Here is a 21,832-nt window from a genome sequence, read left to right as displayed (position 1 = left end):
AGACCACTTTCTGCCCCTCAAATTCATCAAAAGATCATTTGAATGCTGAGCAACTTCCACAAGACAACTTCTGAACTCTGGTGGAGGACACCATGTAACTCTGTGAACATACCTGGGTGTTCCCCTCACTGTGGAGAATTGTTTCACCATTAGTTCAGTTCAGTTCAGTCGCTCAGTCATGTCCGACTCTCTGCGACTCCATGAATCGCAGCATGCCAGGCCTCCCTGTCCATCACCAACTCCCAGTTTCTACCCAACCCCATGTCCATCGAGTTGATGATGCCATCTAGCCATCTCATCCTCTGTAGTCCCCTTCTCCTCCTGCCCCCAATCCTTCCCAGCATTAGGGTCTTTTCCAATGAGTCAGTTCTTTGCATCAGGTAGCCAAAGTATTGGAGTTTCAGCTTCAACATCAGTCCTTCCAATGAACACCCAGGACTGATCTCCTTTAGGATGGACTGGTTGGATCTTCTTGCAGGGCAAGGGACTCTCAAGAGTCTTCTCCAACACCATAGTTCAAAAGCATCAGTTCTTCAGTGTTCAGCTTTCTTTATAGTCCAACTGTTTCACCATTAACCTAGATGTTTATCATCTGTGCTGTATGGATGGAGAAGTCTTGATGATACTATAAGAATAAAGACTGAAAGCCAGAGGCAAGAGGCTTAACTCCAAAACTTGAGAACATCAGAGTACTCCTGATTCCAGGGAACATTAATAGACAAGAGCTCACCCAAAAGCCTCCAGACCTACACTAAAATCAAGTTCCACCCAAGAACCAGCAAGTTCCAGAGCAAGACGTACCATACTAATTCTCCAGCAAAGCAAGAACACAGCCCTGAGCATTAAAATACAGGCTACCCAAAGCCAGGCACCAACCCATAGACACCCCAAAACTCACTACTGGACACTTCATTGAACTCCAGAAAGAAGAGATCCAACTTCACCCACCAGAACACAGATGCAAGCTCCCCTTACCAGGAAACCTTGACAAGCCACTTGTCCAACCCCACCCACAGGGGTCAGGGTCCACAATAAAGAGGAACTATGAACTTCCAGGCTACAGAAAGGGCACCCCAAACACAACAATCTAAAATAAATGAAAAGGCAAGGAAATATTCAGCAGGTAAAGGAATAAGATAAATGCCCACCAAACCAAACAAAAGAGGAGATAGGGAGTCTACCTGAAAAAGAATTCAGAATAATGATAGTACACATGATCCAAAATCTTGAAAACAAAATGGAGTTACAGATAAATAGACTAGAGACAAGGACTGAGAAGATGCAAGGAATGTTTAACAAGGACCTAGAAGAAATAAAGAAGAATCAATCAGTAATGAATAATGCAGTAACTTAGATCAAAAGCACTCTGGAGGGAATCAACAGTAGAATAATTGAGGCAGAAGATAGAATAAGTGGGGTGGAAGAGAGAATGCTGGAAATAAATGAAGCAGAGAGGAAAAAAGAAAAAAAAAGCATTAAAAGAAATGAGGACAACCTCAGAGACTTCTGGGACAATGTTAAATGCCCCAACATTCAAATCATAGGAGTCCCAGAAGAAGACAAAAAGCAGGGGCATGAGAGAATACTTGAGGAGATAATAGTTGAAAACTTTCTTAAAATGCGGGAGGAAATAGCCACCCAAGTCAAGAAACCCAGAGAGTCCCAAACAGGATAAACCCAAGGTGAAACACCCCAAAACACATATTAATCAAACTAATGAAAACCAAACACAAAGAGCAAATATTAAAAGCAGCAAGGGAAAAGCAATAAATAACACACCAAGGGATCCCCATAAGGATAACAGCTGATCTTTCAGCAGAAACTCTTCGGGCCAGAAGGGAATGGCAGGGCATACTTAAGGTGATGAAAGAGAAAAACCTACAACACAGATTACTGTACCCAGCAAGACCTCTTACAAACATGAAGGAGAAATCAAAAGCTTTACAGTCAAGCAGAAGCTGAGAGAATTCAGCACCACCAAACCACTTCTTCAACAAATGCTGAAGGATCTTCTCTAGACAGGAAACACAGAAAAGGTTTATAAACTTGAACCCAAAAGAAAGCAGAAGTAGCAATACCAAATAAAATAGACTTTGACATAAAGATCATGAAAAGAGACAAAGAATGATACTACATAATGATCAAAGGATCAATCCAAGAAGATATAACAATTATAAAAATATATGCACCCAACATAGGAGCACCTCAGTACATAAGGCAAATACTAGGAAGTATGAAAGGGGAAATTAACAGTAGTGTGATAATAGTGGGAGATTTTAATACCCCACTCACACCTATGGATAGATCAACCAAACAGAAAATTAGCAAGGAAACACAAATTTTAAATGATAAAATAGACCAGTTAGACCTAATTGATATCCATAGGACATTTCACCCCAAAACAATGAATTTCACCTTTTCCCCAAGTGCACACAGAACATTCTCCAGGATAAATCACATCCTGGGCCATAAATCTAGCCTTGGTAAATTAAAAAATTTGAAATCATTTCAATCATCTTTTCTGATCACAATGCAGTAAGACTAGATGTCAAATACAGGGGAAAAAAAAACTATTAAAAATACAAACATATGGAGGCTAGCAAACACGCTTCTGAATAACCAACAAATCACAGAGGAAATAAAAAAAGAAATCAAAATATGCATAGAAACAAATGAAAATGAAAACATGACAATCCAAAACCTATGGGATTCAGTAAAAGCAGTGCTAAGGCTTACCTCAAGAAACAAGAGAAAAAAAGAAAAATAAAAACCTAACTTTACACTGAAAGCAAGTAGAAAAAGAAGAAATGAAGAACCCCAGGGTTAGTAGAAGGAAAGAAATAATAAAAATTAGAGCAGAAATAAGTGAAAGGGAACAAAGGAGACTATAGCAAAAATCAACAAAACTAAAAGCTGGTTCTTTGAGCAGATAAATAAAATAGACAAACTGTCAGCCAGACTCATCAAGAAAATAAGGGAGAAGAATCAAGTCAACAAAGTTAGAAATGAAAATGGAGAAATTACAACAGACAACACAGAAATAGAAAGGATCATAAGAGACTACTATCAGCAGCTTTATTCCAATAAAATGGACAACTTGGAAGAAATGGATGAATTCTTAGAAAAGTATACCTTCCAAAATTGGACCAGGAAGAAATAGAAAATCTTAACAGACCCATCACAAGCATGGAAATAGAAATTGTAATAAAAAAATCTTCCAACAAACAAAAGCCCAGGACCAGATGGCTCCACAGGTGAATTCTACCAAAAATTGAGAAGAGTTAACACCTATCCACTCAAACTCTTCCAGAAAATTGCACAGGAAGGTAAACTCCCAAATTCATTCTATGAGGCCACCATCACCCTAATACCAAAACCAGACAAAGATGCCACCAAAAAAGAAAACTACAGGTCAATATCACTGATGAACATAGATGCAAAAATCCTTAACAAAATTCTAGCAAACAGAATCCAGTGAAAAGATCATTTACCATGACCAAGTGGGCTTTATCCCAGGAATGCAAGGATTCTTCAATATCTGCAAATCAAACAACGTAACACACCACATTAACAAATTGAAAGATAAAAACCATATGATTATCTCAATAGATGCAGAGAAAGCCTTTGACAAAATTCACTGCCCGTTTATGATAAAAACTCTCCAGAAAGCAGGCATAGAAGGAACATACCTCAATGTAATAGAGAAAGAAAGTTTAGTCGCTCAGTCATGTCCAACTGTTTGCGATTCCATGGACTGTAGCCTACCAGGCTCCTCTGTCCATGGGATTTTCCAGGCAAGAGTACTGGAGTGGGCTGCCATTTCCTTCCCCAGAGGACCTTCCCAACCCAGGGATCGAACCTGGGTCTCCCACATTGTAGGCAGACGCTTTACCGTCTGAGCCACCAGGGAACTCCATAAAAGCCATATATGAAAAACCCACAGCAAACATTATCCTCAGAGGTGAAGAATTGAAAGCATTTCCGCTAAAGTCAGGAACAAAACAAGGGTGCCCACTCTTACCACTACTATTCAGCATACTTTTGGAAGTTTTAGCCACAGCAATCAGAGAAGAAATAAATAAATAAATATATAAATAAAAGGAATCCAGATTGCAAAAGAAGATGTAAACTCTCACTGTTTGAAGATGACATGATCCTCTACATAGAAAACCCTAAAGACACCATCAGAAAATTACTCGAGGTAATGAATGAATATAGTAAAGTTGCAGGATATAAAATTAATATATCCTTAATCCCTTGCATTCCTATACACTAACAATAAGAAAACAGATAAATTAAGGAAACAATCCCATTCACAATTGTGACGAAAAGAATAAAATGTTTAGGAATAAATCTACCTAAAGAAACCAAAGACCTGTACATAGAAAACTATAAAGCACTAATGAAATAGATCAAAGATGACACAAATAGATGGAGAAATATACCATGTTCATGGACCGGAAGAATCAATACAGTGAAAATGAGTATACTACCCAAAGTAATCTACAGATTCAATGCAATCCCTATCAATCTACCAACGGTATTTTTCACAGAACTAGAACAAATAATTTCACAATTTGTATGGAAATACAAAAAAACCTCAAATTGACAAAGCAATCTTGAGAAAGAAGAATGGAACTGGAGGAATCAACCTGCCTGACTTCAGGCTATACTACAAAGCTACAGTCATCAAGACAGTATGGTACTGGCACAAAGACCAAAATATAGATCAATGCAACAAAATAGAAAGCCCAGAGATAAATTCATGCACCTATGAGCACCTTATCTTTAACAAAGAAGGCAAAACTATACAATAAGCAAAGACAATCTCTTTCACAAGTGGTGCTGGGAAAATTGGTCAACCACTCATAAAAGAATCAAACTAGAACACTTTCTAACACCACACACAAAAATAAACTCAAAATGAAATAAAGATCTAAATGTAAAACCAGAAACTATAAAACTTCTAAAGGAAAACATAGGCAAAACACTTTCTGACATAAATGACAGCAAGATCCTCAATGACCCACCTCCCAGAGTAATGGAAATAAAAGCAAAAATAAATTAATGGGACCTAATTAAACTTAAAAGCTTTTGCACAATGAAGGAAACTATAAGCAAAGTGAAAAGACAGCCTTCAGAATGGGAGAAAATAATAGCAAAAGAAGCAACTGACAAATAATTAATATCAAAAATATGCAAGTAGCCCATGTAGCTCAATACCAGAAAAATAAATGACCCAATCAAAAAATGGGCCAAAGAACTAAATAGACATTTCTGCAAAGAAGACATACCAATGGCTACAAACACATGAAAAGATACTCAACATCACTCATTTTCAGAGAAATGCAAATCAAAGCCACAATGAGGTACCATTTCATGCCAGTCAAAATGGCTACTATCAAAAAGTCTACAAAAATTAAATGTTGGAGAAGGTGTGGAGAAAAGGGAACCCTCTTACGTTGTTGGTGGGAATGCAAACTAGTACAGCCACTATGGGGATCAGTGGAGATTCCTTAAAAAACTGAAAATAGAATTGCCATATGACCCAGCAATCCCACTGCTGGGCGTACACACTGAGGAAACCAGAATTGAAAGGGACACCTGTACCCCAGTGTTCATCACAGCACTGTTTATAATAGCCAGGACATGGAAGCAACCTAGACGTCCATCGGCAGACGAATAGATAAGAAAGCTGTGGTACATATACAAAATGGAATATTACTCAGCTATTAAAAAAATACAACACATTTGAATCAGTTCTAATGAGGTGGATGAAACTGGAGCCTATTATACGGAGTGAAGTAACTCAGAAAGAAAAACACCAATACAGTATATTAACACATATATATGGAATTTAGAAAGATGGTAGTGACAACCCTATACACAAGGCAGCAAAAGAGACACAGATGTAAAGAACAAATTTTGGAGTCTGTGGGAGAAGGCGAGGGTGGGATTTGATTTGAGGGAATAGCACTGAAACATGTATATTACCATATGTGAAATAGATCACCAGGCCAAGTTTGATGCACAAAACAGGGCACTGAAAGATGGTGCACTGGGACAACCCAGAAGGATGGGATGGGGAGGGAGGTAGAAGGGGAGATGGCTGATTCGTGTCAATGTATGGCAAAAACCACCACAATATTGTAAAGTAATTAGCCTCCAAATAAAATTAATTGGTTAATTAAAAAAAGAAAGAAGTACATCAGAAAGAAAAAAATGAAATTGTCTTTTGTTTGCAGGTGATATAATTTTATATATAGATCATCTTAAAGACTCCCCCGAAACTGTGAAAATTATTCAACAAATCCAGTAATGTTACAGGATACAAAATCAATAGATAGACAAAGCTGCAGCATTTTTATGCATTAACTATGAACTATATGAAAAAGAAGTAAACAACCCCATTCACAGTAGCATCAAAACAATAAAATACATAGGAATTAATTTATCCAAAGGTATGAAAGGTCTGTACCCTGAAAACTATGACTTTGATGAAAGATATTGATGAATACACAACTATATGAATCAATTCAGTTCAGTTCAGTTCAGTCGCTCAGTTGTGGCTGACTCTTTGCAACCCCGTGAACTGTGGCACACCAGGTCTCCCTGTCCATCACAAACTTCCGGTGTCCACCCAAACCCATGTCCACTGAGTCGGTGACACCATCCAGCCATCTCATCCTCTGCTGTCCCCTTCTCCTCCTTCCCCCAGTCTTTCCCAGCATCAGGGAGTCAGTTCTTCACATCAGGTGGGCAAAGTATTGGAGTTTCAGCTTCAACATCAGTCCTTCCAATGAACACCCAGGACTGATTTCCTTTAGGATGTACTGGTTGGATCTCCTTGCAATCCAAGGGACTCTCAAGAGTCTTCTCCAACACCACAGTTCAAAAGCATCAATTCTTCTGCACTCAGCCTTCTTTATAGTTCAACTCTCACATCCATACACGACCACTGGAAAAACCATAGGCTTGACTAGATGGACTTTTGTTGACAAGGTAATGTCTCTGTTTTTTAATATGCTATCTAGGTTGGTCATAACTTTCCTTCCAAAGAGTAAGCATCTTTTAATTTCATGGCTGCAATCACCATCTGCAGTGATTTTGGAGCCCAGAAAAATAAAGTCAGCCACTGTTTCCACTGTTTCCAATCCATTTGCCATGAAGTGATGGAACCATATGCCATGATCTTAGTTTTCTGAATGTTGAGCTTTAAGCCAACTTTTCACTCTCCTTTTTCACTTTCATCAAGAGGCTCTTTAGTTCTTCTTCACTTTCTGCCGTTAGGGTGGTGTCATCTGCATATCTGAGATTATTGGTATTTCTCCTGGCAATCTTGATTCCAGCTTGTGCTTCTTCCAGCCCAGCGTTTCTCATGATGTACTCTGCATATAAGTTAAATAAATAATTACCCTATTTTCATGGATCAGAAGAATTAATATTGTTAGAATGGACATACTACCCAGAACTATGTATAGACTCAACACAATTCCTATCAAAATTTCAATGCTATTTTTCTCAGAAATAGCTAAGAACAGCCCTAAAATTTGTATGGAATCACAAGACTCCAATATCTGAAGCAATTCTGAATAAAAGAACAAAGCTGGAGCCATCACATTTCCTGATTTCAAACTAAACTATAAATAGTAATCAAAAAAGTATTCTGCATAAAACAAGACCCACAGATTAATGGAATAGAACCTAGAATCCAAGAGTAAACCATGATTATATGGCCAACTAATATGTTACAAAGGATTCAAGGATATGCAATGAGAAAAGGGTAGTACTTTTGTAAATGGTGATGAAAAAACTGAATGACAACATTCAGAAGAATAAAACTGGAATCTTATCTTATACCACTCACACAAATTAACTCAAAATGAATTGCCTTAAGCAGAAAGCCTGAAATCATAAAAGTCTTAGAAGAAAACAGGAGGAAAAACTCCTTGATGATGGTCTTGACAATGATTTTTTGTATATGTTCTGAAAAGCAAAAACAAAAAGCAATAAGTGGGATCACATCAAAGTAAAAAGCTTCTGCACAGCAAAAGAAACAATGAACAAAATGAAAAGGAAACCTATGGAATGATTAAATGGAGTTAGTATCCAAAATATATAAAGAACATATACAACACAGTAGCAAAACCCCCACGTAATCCGACTAAGAAATGGGCAGAGGTACTGAACAAACATTTTCACAAAGAACACTTTGAATGGCCAACAAGTACATGAAAAGGTGCTTGACACCCCTAATCATCAGAGAAATGCAAACAAAAATGACAATGGGATGTCATCTCATACCTGTTGGAAAGGCTGTTATCATCAAGACAAGTGAGATAAGAATTGTTGAGTGTGTAGAGAAAAAGGAAACTTGTGTATTTTGGTGGAATTGTAAATTGGTACAACCACTGTGCTAAATAATATAGACAGTCTTCAAAAAATTGAAAATAAAACTATCATATGACCTAGCAATTTTACTTCCAGACATTTTTCCTAAAGAAATGAAATCAAGATCTCAAGTAGATAGCTAGACTTCCATGTTCATCATAACATTGTTCTCAATAGCCAATATATGGAAAAAAACCTTAAGTGTATGTCTACAGATGAGTAGATAAAAAAAGATATGGAATATATACAGTAGAATATCATTCAGCCACAAGAAAGAAGAAAATCGTGCCATTTGCAACAATGTGGCTGAAACTTGAGAGCATTATGTTAAGTGAATTAAGTCAGACAGAAAAACACAAATAATGTATGATCACTTGTATGTGGAATCTAGAAAGACCAAACTCTAGAAACAGAGAATAGAATGGGGGTTTACTGGGGTCTGGTGGGGGGAATGAAGACATGTTGGTCAGACTTTCAGTTATGAGATGAATACATTTGGGGGGATCTAAAGTAGAGCAAGGTAATTATAGTTAACAATATTGTATTATATATTTGAAAATTGCTAAGAGAGTAGATCTTAAATGTTCTTACCACAAAAAAGAAATGGTAATTATGTGAGTGATGGAGGTGTTAACTAATGCTACCATAGTAACCATTTCCCAATGTAAGTGAGAAGAAAGCTACTCTCTCTCTCTCCCTGACAATCTGAGGTCACAGTGAGAAAGCAGACATCCACAAGTCAGGAACAGAGACCTCATTGTTGAGTTTTATTTTTATTTTATTTTATTTCTTTTTTCGTTTTTCTAAATTATTTTTTTTTCATTTATTTTTATTAGTTGGAGGATAATTACTTTACAATATTGTAGTGGTTGTTGTCATACATTGACATGAATCAGGCATGGATTTACATGTATTCCCCATCCCGATCCCCCCTCCCACCTCCCTCTTTACCCGATCCTTCTGGGTCTTCCCAGTGCACCAGGCCTGAGCACTTGCAGAGACCTCATTGGAATCCAATGATGTAGAGCACTGGTCTTGACTGTCAGCCACTAGAACTGTAAGAAATAAATACCTGTTGTTACATTTGTCACTATTTGTTTATGCAGGAAACTATCTAAATTTATTAATTTACTTATTTGGGTGAACATTTATCTATTTTCTTTTATTGCATATAGTTCAGTTTAGTCACTCAGTTGTGTCCGACTCTGTGACCCCATGGACTGCAGCATGCCAGGCCTCCCTGTCCATCATCAACTCCTAGAGTTTACTCAAACTCATGTCCATTGAGTTGGTGATGCCATCCAATCATCTAACCCTCTGTTGTCCCCTTCTCCTCCCACCTTCAATCTTTCCCAGCATCAGGGTCTTTTCCAATGAGTTGCTTCTTCACATCTGGTGGCCAAAGTATTGGAGTTTCAGCTTCAGCATCAGTCCTTCCAAAGAATATTCAGGACTGATTTCCTGAATATTTCGGACTCTTTTTTTGACCATGATGGCCACTCCATTTCTACTAAGGGATTCCTGCCCACGGTAGTAGATATAATGGTTATCTGAGTTAAATTCACCCATTCCAGTCCATTTTAGTTTGCTGATTCCTAGAATGTCAACATTCACTCTTGCCATCTCCTGTTTGACCACTTCCAATTTGCCTTGATTCATGGACCTAACATTCCAGGTTCCTATGCAATATTGCTCTTTACAGCATCGGACCTTGCTTCTATCACCAGTCACATCCACAACTGGGTATTGTTTTTGCTTTGGCTCCATCCCTTCATTCTCTGGAGGTATTTCTCCACTGATCTCCAGTAGCATATTGGGCACCTACCGATCTGGAGAGTTCCTCTTTCAGTATCCTTTCATTTTGCCTTTTCATACTGTTCATGGGGTTCTCAAGGCAAGAATACTGAAGTGGTTTGCCATTCCCTTCTCCAGTGGACCACATTCTGTCAGACCTCTCCACCATGACCTGTCCATCTTGGGTGACCCCACTCGGCATGGCTTACTTTCACTGAGTTAGACAAGGCTGTGGTCCTGTGATCAGATTGGCTAGTTCTCTGTGATTATGGTTTCAGTGTGTCTGCCCTCTGATGCCCTCTCGCAACACCTTCCATATTACTTGGGTTTCTCTTACTTTGGATGTGGGGTATCTCCTCACAGCTGCTCCAGCAAAGCGCAGCCACTGCTCCTTACCGTGGATGAGGGGTATCTCCTCACAGCCACCCATCCTGACCTTGAAAATGGAGTAGCTCCTCTGGGCCCTTCTGCGCCCATGCAGCCACTGCTCCTTAGAGGTGGGGCAGCTCCTCAAGCTCACAGCTCTCCTGAAATGATTGCCTTCTCAAAGCCCCATCTTTAAATACATCACACTGGGGCTAGGATTCAACATATGAATTTTGGGGCGACACATGCATTCAGTCTATTGCATACTCAATGGTGTGTATCTATCACATGCTATCTATTGTATTAAAGTAATCCTACTCATGTAACCAGTAAAAAACTTCAAATTTCAGGGGCTTAAAATTTCAGATTAGTTAATGGAGTTGAAACTGAAGTAACTGTCCAAAGTGGGTCTCTTCAGTTCAGTTCAGTTCAGTTCAGTCACTCAGTCATGTCCGACTCTTTGCGACCCCATTAATCACAGCACACCAGGCCTCCCTGTCCATCACCAACTTGCGGAGTCTACCCAAACCCATGCCCATCGAGTTGGTGATGCCATTCAGCCATCTCATCCTCTGTCGTCCCCTTCTCCTCCTGCCACCAAACCCTCCCAGCATCAGGGTCTTTCCCAATGAGTCAACTCTTCGCATGAGGTGGCCAAAGTACTGGAGTTTCAGCTTCAGCATCAGTCCTTCCAATGAATACCCAGGACTGATCTCCTTTAGGATGGGCTGGTTGGATCTCCTTGCAGTCCAAGGGACTCTCAGGAGTCTTCTCCAACACTATAGTTCAAAAGCATCAATTCTTCAGGGCTCAGCTTTCTTCACAGTCCAACTCTCACATCCATACATGACCACTGGAAAAACCATAGCCTTTACCAGATGGACCTTTGTTGGCAAAGTAATGTCTCTGCTTTTTAATATGCTGTCCAGGTTGGTCATAACTTTCTTTCCAAGGAGTAAGCGTCTTTTAATTTCATGACTGCAATCACCATCTGCAGTGATTTTGGAGCCCAAAAAAATAAAGTCTGACACTGTTTCCACTGTCTCCTCATCTATTTGCCATGAAGTGATGGAACCAGATGCCATGATCTTAGTTTTCTGAATGTTAAACTTTAAGCCAAATTTTTCACTCTCCTCTTTCACTTTCATCAAGAGGCTCTTTAGTTCTTCTTCACTCTGCCTTAAGGGTGGTGTCATCTGCATATCTGAGGTTATTGATATTTCTCCAGGCAATCTTGATTCCAGCTTGTGCTTCATCTAGCCCAGAGTTTCTCATGATGTACTCTGCATGTAAGTTAAATAAGCAGGGTGACAATATACAGCCTTGATGTACTCCTTTTCCTATTGGGAACCAGTCTGTCATTCCATGTCCAGTTCTAACTGTTGCTTCCTGACCTGCATACAGGTTTCTCAAGAGGCAGGTCAGGTGGTCTGGTTTTCCCATCTCTTTCAGAATTTTCCACAGTTTTTTGTCATCCACACAGTCGAAGGCTTTGGCATAGTCAATAAAGCAGAAATAGATGATTTTCTGGAACTCTCTTGCTTTTTTGATGATCCAACAGATATTGGCAATTTGATCTCTGGTTCCTCTACCTTTTCTAAAACCAGCTTGAACATCTGGAAGTTCACCTTTCTCGTATTGCTAAAGCCTGGCTTGGAGAATTTTGAGCGTTACTTTGCTAGCATGTGAGATGAGTGCAATTGTGCAGTAGTTTGAGCATTTTTTGGGATTGCCTTTCTTAGGGATTGGAATGAAAACTGACCTTTTCCAGTCCTGTGGCCACTGCTGAGTTTTCCAAATTTGCTGGCACTTTCACAGCATCATCTTTCCAGATTTGGGGCTCTTAGTTATGTGCTTTTTCTCCAAGGGGTGATTTATGGACCCAGGCTGCTTTCATCATGTAGCTTCACAGTCTTCAACACATGGCTTCTGTCCTGCTCTGGGTATTTCCTTCATTTTAGCCACCTCAGCAGAGGAGGAAGCAAGAAGAGTTGCACTGGGGAGGTGTTTATGGCTAGGTCTGCAAGTTGTTGCTGTTGTTCAGTCTCTAAGTCGTGTCCGACTCTTTATGACCCCATGAACTGCAGCATTCCAGGCTTATTTGACCATCACTATCTCCCTGAGTCAGTGATGCCATCCAACCATCTCATCCTCTGTCGCCCCCTTCTCCTCTTGCCCTCAATCTTTCCCAGCATCAGGGTCTTTTCCAATCAGTCAGCTCCTTGAATCAGGTGGCCAAAATATTGGAGCTTCAGCTTCAGCATCAGTTCTTCCAATGAATATTCAGGGTAGATTTCTTTTAGGATTGATTGATTTGATCTCCTTCCAGTCCAAGGGTCTCTCAAGAGTCTTCTCCAGCTCCACAGTTTGAAAGCATCAATTCTGTGGCACTCAGCCTTCTTTACGGTCCAACTCTCACATCCATACATGACTAAGGTTTGCAAGTGGACTATTAAATTCTAGACAAAATATTCCTTTTTCTGAAATTCAGCCATGTGTTTACACATAATCTCAAAGGGATACTAAGAAATGTGCTTCTTTTCTCCTGGAAGAGGAAATAAAAGATTTGGTAATAAGCCAGAAGTTACATGTATCTCCATTCTGATGGACTGACAGCCAATACTTGACAACATCTAGTCCCCTGCCACCAAAAATAATGCTGCAGTTAACATCTGCCTTTTTAAAAAAATCATTATTTCTTTTTAAAAAAATTAAAAATGAATTTTAGCTATATTGTGCAGCCTGTGGAATCAGTTCACCAACCAGGAATTGAATTCTTCTGCACTGGAAGTACGGAGTCTTAACCATGGGGCCACCAGGAGGTCCCATCATCTCCTTTCTTATATATTCTGGGGACCTGTGTGAAAATATTTTAAATCCATAAATACAGAGATGGAATTTCTTGTTCATTAAACATGTACATGCTCCTTTTGACAAAGAGGTGTCATTTTGCATTCTGGACCATCAACACCAGCCTTCTTTCACCAACAGTGCATAAGGATATCTTATGGAATCCCCAAGACTCCATTTTTTTTCAGTAGACTAATATGTATACAAAAATATATCACTGTAGTTTTAATTTTTATTTCTTCAATGGCTAATGATTTTGGGCTTCCCAGGTGGTATTAGTGGTAAAGAATTTGCCTGCCAATGCAGGAGATGGAAGAGATGTGGGCTGGATCCCTGGGTTGGAAAGATCTCCTGGAGTAGGAAATGACAACACAATCTAGTATTCTTGCCTGCAAATTCCATGAACAGAGGAGGCTGGCAGGCTACAGTCCATGTGGTCATGAAGTCAAATACGACTGAGCACATACACATAACAATGTAATGAGTTTGGACATCTTTTTTTTGTGTGTGTTTAATTATTATTTTTTAATTATTATTATTTTTTTTTGGTCATACATTGATATGAATCAGCCATAGATTTACACGTATTCCCCATCCCAATCCCCCCTCCCACCTCCCTCTCCACCCAATTCCTCTGGGTCTTCCCAGTGCACCAGGTCCGAGCACTTGTCTCGTGCATCCCACCTGGGCTGGTGATCTGTATCACCATAGATAGTATACATGCTGTTCTTTTGAAATATCCCACCCTCACATTCTCCCACAGAGTTCAAAAGTCTGTTCTGTATTTCTGTGCCTCTTTTTCTGTTTTGCATATGGGGTTGTCGTTATCACCTTTCTAAATTCCATATATATGTGTTAGTATGCTGTAATGTTCTTTATCTTTCTGGCTTACTTCACTCTGTATAAGGGGCTCCAGTTTCATCCATCTCATTAGGACTGGTTCAAATGAATTCTTTTTAACGGCTGAGTAATATTCCATGGTGTATATGTACCACAGCTTCCTTATCCATTCATCTGCTGATGGGCATCTAGGTTGCTTCCATGTTCTGGCTATTATAAACAGTGCTGTGATGAACATTGGGGTGCACATGTCTCTTGCAGATCTGGTTTCCTCAGTGTGTATGCCCAGAAGTGGGATTGCTGGGTCATATGGCAGTTCTATTTCCAGTTTTTTAAGAAATCTCCACACTGTTTTCCATAGCGGCTGTACTAGTTTGCATTCCCACCAACAGTGTAAGAGGGTTTCCTTTTCTCCACACCCTCTCCAGCATTTATTGCTTGTAGACTTTTGGATAGCAGCCATCCTGACTGGCGTGTAATGGTACCTCATTGTGGTTTTGATTTGCATTTCTCTAATAATGAGTGAGGTTGAGCATCTTTTCATGTGTTTGTTAGCCATCTGTATGTCTTCTTTGGAGAAATGTCTGTTTAGTTCTTTGGCCCATTTTTTGATTGGGTCATTTATTTTTCTGGAATTGAGCTGTAGGAGTTGCTTGTATATTTTTGAGATTAATCCTTTGTCTGTTTCTTCATTTGCTATTATTTTCTCCCAATCTGAGGGCTGTCTTTTCACCTTACTTATAGTTTCCTTTGTAGTGCAAAAGCTTTTAAGTTTCATTAGGTCCCATTTGTTTAGTTTTGCTTTTATTTCCAATATTCTGGGAGGTGGGTCATAGAGGATCTTGCTGTGAATTATGTCGGAGAGTGTTTTGCCTATGTTCTCCTCTAGGAGTTTTATAGTTTCTGGTCTTACATTTAGATCTTTGATCCATTTTGAGTTTATTTTTGTGTATGGTGTTAGAAAGTGTTCTAGTTTCGTTCTTTTACAAGTGGTTGACCAGTTTTCCCAGCACCACTTGTTAAAGAGGTTGTCTTTTTTCCATTGTATATCCTTGCCTCCTTTGTCAAAGATAAGGTGTCCATAGGTCCGTGGATTTATCTCTGGGCTTTCTATTCTGTTCCATTGATCTATATTTCTGTCTTTGTGCCAGAACCATACTGTCTTGATGACTGTGGCTTTGTAGTATAGTCTGAAGTCAGGCAGGTTGATTCCTCCAGTTCCATTCTTCTTTCTCAAGATTACTTTGGCTATTCGAGGTTTTTTGTATTTCCATACAAATCGTGAAATTCTTTGGTCTAGTTCTGTGAAAAATACCATTGGTAGCTTGATAGGGATTGCATTGAATCTATAGACTGCTTTGGGTAGAATAGCCATTTTGACAATATTGATTCTTCCAATCCATGAACACGGTATGTTTCTCCATCTGTTTGTGTCCTCTTTGATTTCTTTCATCAGTGTTTTATAGTTTTCTATGTATAGGTCTTTTGTTTCTTTAGGTAGATATACTCCTAAGTATTTTATTCTTTTTGTTGCAATGGTGAATGGTATTGTTTCTTTAATTTCTCTGTCTGTTTTTTCATTGTTAGTATATAGGAATGCAAGGGATTTCTGTGTGTTAATTTTATATCCTGCAACTTTACTATATTCATTGATTAGCTCTAGTAATTTTCTGGTAGAGTCTTTAGGGTTTTCTATGTAGAGGATCATGTCATCTGCAAACAGTGAGAGTTTCACTTCTTCTTTTCCTATCTGGATTCCTTTTACTTCTTTTTCTGCTCTGATTACTGTGGCCAGAACTTCCAACACTATGTTGAATAGTAGTGGTGAGAGTGGGCACCCTTGTCTTGTTCCTGATTTCAGGGGAAATGATTTCAATTTTTCACCATTGAGGGTGATGCTTGCTGTGGGTTTGTCATATATAGCTTTTATTATGTTGAGGTATGTTCCTTCTATTCCTGCTTTTTGGAGAGTTTTAATCATAAATGAGTGTTGAATTTTGTCAAAGGCTTTCTCTGCATCTATTGAGATAATCATATGGTTTTTATCTTTCAATTTGTTAATGTGGTGTATTACATTGATTGATTTGCGGATATTAAAGAATCCTTGCATTCCTGGGATAAAGCCCACTTGGTCATGGTGTATGATTTTTTTAATATGTTGTTGGATTCTGTTTGCTAGAATTTTGTTAAGGATTTTTGCATCTATGTTCATCAGTGATATTGGCCTGTAGTTTTCTTTTTTTGTGACATCTTTGTCTGGTTTTGGAATTAGGGTGATGGTGGCCTCATAGAATGAGTTTGGAAGCTTACCTTCCTCTGCAATTTTCTGGAAGAGTTTAAGTAAGATAAGTGTTAGCTCTTCTCTAAATTTTTGGTAGAATTCAGCTGTGAAGCCATCTGGTCCTGGGCTTTTGTTTGCTGGAAGATTTTTGATTACAGTTTCGATTTCCTTGCTTGTGATGGGTCTGTTAAGATCTTCTATTTCTTCCTGGTTCAGTTTTGAAAAGTTATACTTTTCTAAGAATTTGTCCATTTCTTCCAAGTTGTCCATTTTATTGGCATAGAGCTGCTGGTAGTAGTCTCTTATGATCCTTTGTATTTCAGTGTTGTCAGTTGTGATCTCTCCATTTTCATTTCTAATTTTGTTAATTTGGTTCTTCTCTCTTTGTTTCTTAATGAGTCTTGCTAATGGCTTGTCAATTCTGTTTATTTTTTCAAAAAACCAGCCTTTAGCTTTGTTGATTTTTGCTATGGTCTCTTTAGTTTCTTTTGCATTTATTTCTGCCCTGATTTTTAAGATTTCTTTCCTTCTGCTAACCCTGGGGTTCTTCATTTCTTCCTTCTCTAGTTGCTTTAGGTGTAGAGTTAGGTTATTTATTTGGTTTTTTTCTTGTTTCTTGATGTAAGCCTGTAATGCTATGAACCTTCCCCTTAGCACTGCTTTTACAGTGTCCCATAGGTTTTGGGTTGTTGTGTTTTCATTTTCATTCATTTCTATACATATTTTTATTTCTTTTTTGATTTCTTCTATGATTTGTTGGTTATTCAGAAGCGTGTTATTTAGCCTCCATATGTTTGAATTTTTAACAATTTTTTTCCTGTAATCGAGATCTAATCTTACTGCACTGTGGTCAGAAAAGATGACTGGAATGATTTCAATTTTTTTGAATTTTCCAAGACCAGATTTATGGCCCAGGATGTGATCTATTCTGGAGAAGGTTCCGTGTGCACTTGAGAAAAAGGTGAAGTTGATTGTTTTGGTGTGAAATGTCCTATAGATATCAACTAGGTCTAGCTGGTCCATTGTGTCATTTAAGGTTTGTGTTTCCTTGTTAATTTTCTGTTTAGTTGATCTATCCATAGTTGTGAGTGGGGTATTAAAGTCTCCCACTATTATTGTGTTACTATTAATTTCCTCTTTCATACTCGATAGTGTTTGCCGCACATATTGCAGTGCTCCTATGTTGGGTGCATATATATTTATAATTGTTATATCTTCTTCTTGGATTGATCCTTTGATCATTATATAGTGTCCTTCTTTGTCTCTTTTCACATCCTTTATTTGAAAGTCTATTGTATCTGATATGAGTATTGCGACTCCTGCTTTCTTTTGGTCTCCGTTTGCATGAAATATTTTTTTCCAGCCCTTCACTTTTAGTCTGTATGTGTCTCTTGCTTTGAGGTGGGTCTCTTGTAGACAGCATATATAGGGGTCTTGTTTTTGTATCCATTCAGCCAATCTTTGTCTTTTGGTTGGGGCATTCAACCCATTTACATTTAGGGTAATTATTGATAGGTGTGGTCCCGTTGCCATTTACTTTGTTGTTTTGGGTTCACGTTTATACAACCTTTCTGCATTTCCTGTCTAGAGAAGATCCTTTAGCATTTGTTGAAGAGCTGGTTTGGTGGTGCTGAATTCTCTCAGCTTTTGCTTATCTGTAAAGCTTTTGAATTCTCCTTCATATCTGAATGAGATCCTTGCTGGATACAGTAATCTAGGTTGTAGGTTGTTCTCTTTCATTACTTTCAGTACGTCCTGCCAGTCCCTTCTGGCCTGGAGGGTTTCTATTGAGAGATCAGCTGTTATCCTTATGGGGATCCCTTTGTGTGTTATTTGTTGTTTCTCCCTTGTTGCTTTTAATATTTGTTCTTTGTGTTTGATCTTTGTTAATTTGATTAATATGTGTCTTGGGGTGTTTCGCCTTGGGTTTATCCTGTTTGGGACTCTCTGGGCTTCTTGGACTTGGGTGGCTATTTCCTTCCCCATTTTAGGGAAGTTTTCAGCTATTATCTCCTCGAGTATTTTCTCATGGCCTTTCTTTTTGTCTTCTTCTTCTGGAACTCCTATGATTCGAATGTTCGGGCGTTTCACATTGTCCCAGAGGTTCCTGAGGTTGTCCTCATTTCTTTTGATCCTTTTTTTTTTTTTCCTCTCTGCTTCATTTATTTCCACCATTTTATCTTCTATCTCACTTATCCTATCTTCTGCTTCCGTTAGTCTACTCTTGGTTCCCTCCAAAGTGTTTTTGATCTCATTCATTGCATTATTCATTTTTAATTGACTCTTTTTCATTTCTTCTAGGTCTTTATTAAACATTTCTTGTATCTTTTCAATCTTTGTTTCCAGGCTATTTATCTGTAACTCCATTTTGTTTTCAAGATTTTGGATCATTTTTATTATCATTATTCTAAATTCTTTTTCAGGTAGATTCCCTATCTCCTCCTCTTTTGTTTGACTTGGTGGGCATTTTTCATGTTCCTTTACCTGTTGGGTATTTCTTTGCCTCTTCATCTTGTTTAGATTGCTGTGTCTGGAGTGGGCTTTCTGTATTTTGGAGGTCTGTGGTTCCTTTTTATTGTGGAGGATTTACCCCGTGCGTGGGGTTAGACGATTGGCTTGTCAAGGTTTCCTGGTTAGGGAAGCTTGCGTCAGTGTTCTGGTGCGTGGAATTTGATTTCTTCTCTTTGGAGAGCAATGGAGTGCCCAGTAATGAGTTTTGAGATGGGTCTATGTGTTAGGTGTGTCCTTGGGCAGGCTGTATGTTGATATTCAGGGCTATGTTCCTGCGTTGCTGGAGAATTTGCGTGGTATGTCTTGCTCTAAAACTTATTGGCTCTTGGGTGGTGGTTGGTTTCAGTGTAGGTATGGAGGCTTTTGGACGGTCACTTATTACTTAAAGTTTCATGTAGTCAGGAGTTTTCTGGTGTTCTCAGGTTTTGGGCTTAAGTCTCCTGCCTCTGGATTTCAGTTTTATTCTTCCTGTAGTCTCAGGACTTCTCCAAGTATACAGCCCTGATAAGAAAACTTCTAGGTTAATGGCAAAAAGATTCTCCCCCGTTAGGGACACCCAGAGAGGTTCACAGAGTTACATGAAGGAGAGGAGAGGGAGGAGGGAGATAGAGATGAGCAGGAGGAGAAAAAGGGGGACTCAAGAGGAGAGAGACAGATCTACGCAGCTGTCTGTTCCCAGAGTGTTCTCCGTAGCCCAGTCACCTACAAAGATTCACAGAATTGGATTGGGAAGAGAAGGGGAAAGGAGGAAATAGAGGTGTTCTGAGGTAGAAAACAGAGAGTCAAGATTGGGAGAGGATAATCTTCGGTTTAAAAATAGGGCTTCTCTTCTTTGTTTTTTGTAAGGTTATAGTGTATTGAAAATGAAAATTAAGGAGTAGTAGAGGAGTACTAGAGGACTTTAAAAGAAATAAGAGAAAAAGAAGAATAGAAAATAGAAGAGAAAGAGGAAAGAAAAAAAAGAGAAAAAAAAGAAAAAGAAAAAGAAAAGAAAAAAAAAAAAGAAAGGAAAAAAAATTTTTTTTTCCCCTAATTAAAAAAATCGTAAAAATCTATGGAAATGAAAGTTAAGGAGTAATGGGGGAGTAATAGGGGATTTTAAAGGAAAATAAAAGAGAAAAAATAAAAAAGAAAAAATAATAAAAAAGAAAAAATAAAAAAAAAGAGAAGAAAAAAAAAAGAGAGAGAGAAAAGTAAAATTATATCTAGGAATTTCTCTGGAGCTGTTGCGGTCAGTGTGGGTTCGGGTCAGTTTCAGATAGCTCCTCGTTCCAGCTTACGCTTCTTGATATCTACAGGCCCCTTCCGGTGTAGTCGGTGTTTTCTAGAAGGATTTTAATCTGTTGCACCAGCCCCTTCTGAAGCGGTTCCCTTTGTTTATTTGGCTTCCGTTTGCCGGTCTCTTCAGAGCCTCATTTCCGCCCTGACACAGGCGGGCGGAGGTGGACTCTTATTCAGGTAGCTAGTTCCGTCGCTCTGCGGGGAGGGGCTGGCACTGCGGGGACGGACTGGCGCTGCCGGGAGGGGCCGACGCTGCCCTCTCCGTCTGCGCCGCTCAGGCTCCCGGCTGTTCTATATGGAGCGCGCCCCGCGCTGCGCGAGGTTCCAGCCCTCGGGTGTTCCACAAAAGCGCGGAACGAAAAGCTGCGCCTGCTCTCTGTGCCTTCCCCGTCAGAGCGGTCCAGGCAGCCAGGGGCTCGGTGGGCGCTCTCTCCCCAGGTGTGGCGCGCCCACTCCCTTCCGCGGTCCCAGTCTCAGTTTCCGCCGGCGCCAGTCGGGTGCGCGCGCCTTCTGCCCTCCGCGTCCCCAGCCCCAGTCCCCGCCCGCGCCGGTCGGGTGCCTGCGCCCTGTGTCTCGCCGCGACCTTCCCCTCCCCCCTGCCTCCTGCCTCCGGCAGAGCTGGGCCAGTCCGTAGCCTGCGATCTCTTCTCTGAATTTTCTTGGTCTCTCTGTTCTGCGAACGGCCGGCAGTGTGTTCAGGCCGGTTAATTTACTCTCTCTCCTTTGATCTCCCACAGTTCAAGTTGGCAACTCACAGAAGCTCCCTCCGATTGTCCTCAGGGCACTCAGGCCCGGACCCTACTCCAAGCAATGCCGCCTAAGATTCCCTTCCCGGGGCGGATCTCCGTCCTTAGCTCTTTTGTCTCACTTTTAATCTTTTATATTTTGTCCTACCTCCTTCCGAAGACAATGGGCTGCTTTTCTGGGTGCCTGATTACCTCAGCTAGCGATCAGAAGTTGTTTTGCGAAGTTTGCTCTGCGTTCAGTTATTCTTTTGATGAATTTGTAGGAGAGAAAGTGGTCTGCCCGTCCTACTCCTCCGCCATCTTGGCTCCTCCCCTGGACATCTTTTCATATTCTTGTCAACCCTTGAATTTCCGCTTCTGTAAATTGCCTAGGCATGTTCTTTCCTCATGTTTTTTTTTCCCCATTGTAATTCTTGTCGTGAAGAATATTTTTGAAATTAAACTTGTCTATTTGTTTTCCATTTAAAAAATGCTTATTAAGAAGTCAGGTCACACCTTTCACATTTAGAGTCCACCCTTCAAGTGTCCATCTATTCAAGGCTATAGTTTTCCCAGTAGTCATATATGGATGTGAGATTTGGACTATAAAGAAAGCTGAGTGCTGAAGAATGGATGCTTTTGAACAGTCCCTTGGACTGCAAGGAGATCCAACCAGTCCATCCTAAAGGAAATCAGTCCTGAGTGTTCATTGGAAGGAATGATGCTGAAGCTGAAACTCCAATACTTTGGCCACCTCATGCGAAGAGTTGACTCATTGGAAAAGACCCTGATG

The sequence above is a fragment of the Dama dama genome, chromosome 31, assembly GCF_033118175.1.
Source record: "Dama dama isolate Ldn47 chromosome 31, ASM3311817v1, whole genome shotgun sequence".
In the NCBI taxonomy this organism is placed as follows: Eukaryota; Metazoa; Chordata; class Mammalia; order Artiodactyla; family Cervidae; genus Dama; species Dama dama.
The sequence above is the reverse complement of the archived record's forward strand: the minus strand, read 5'-3'. Positions refer to the sequence as shown.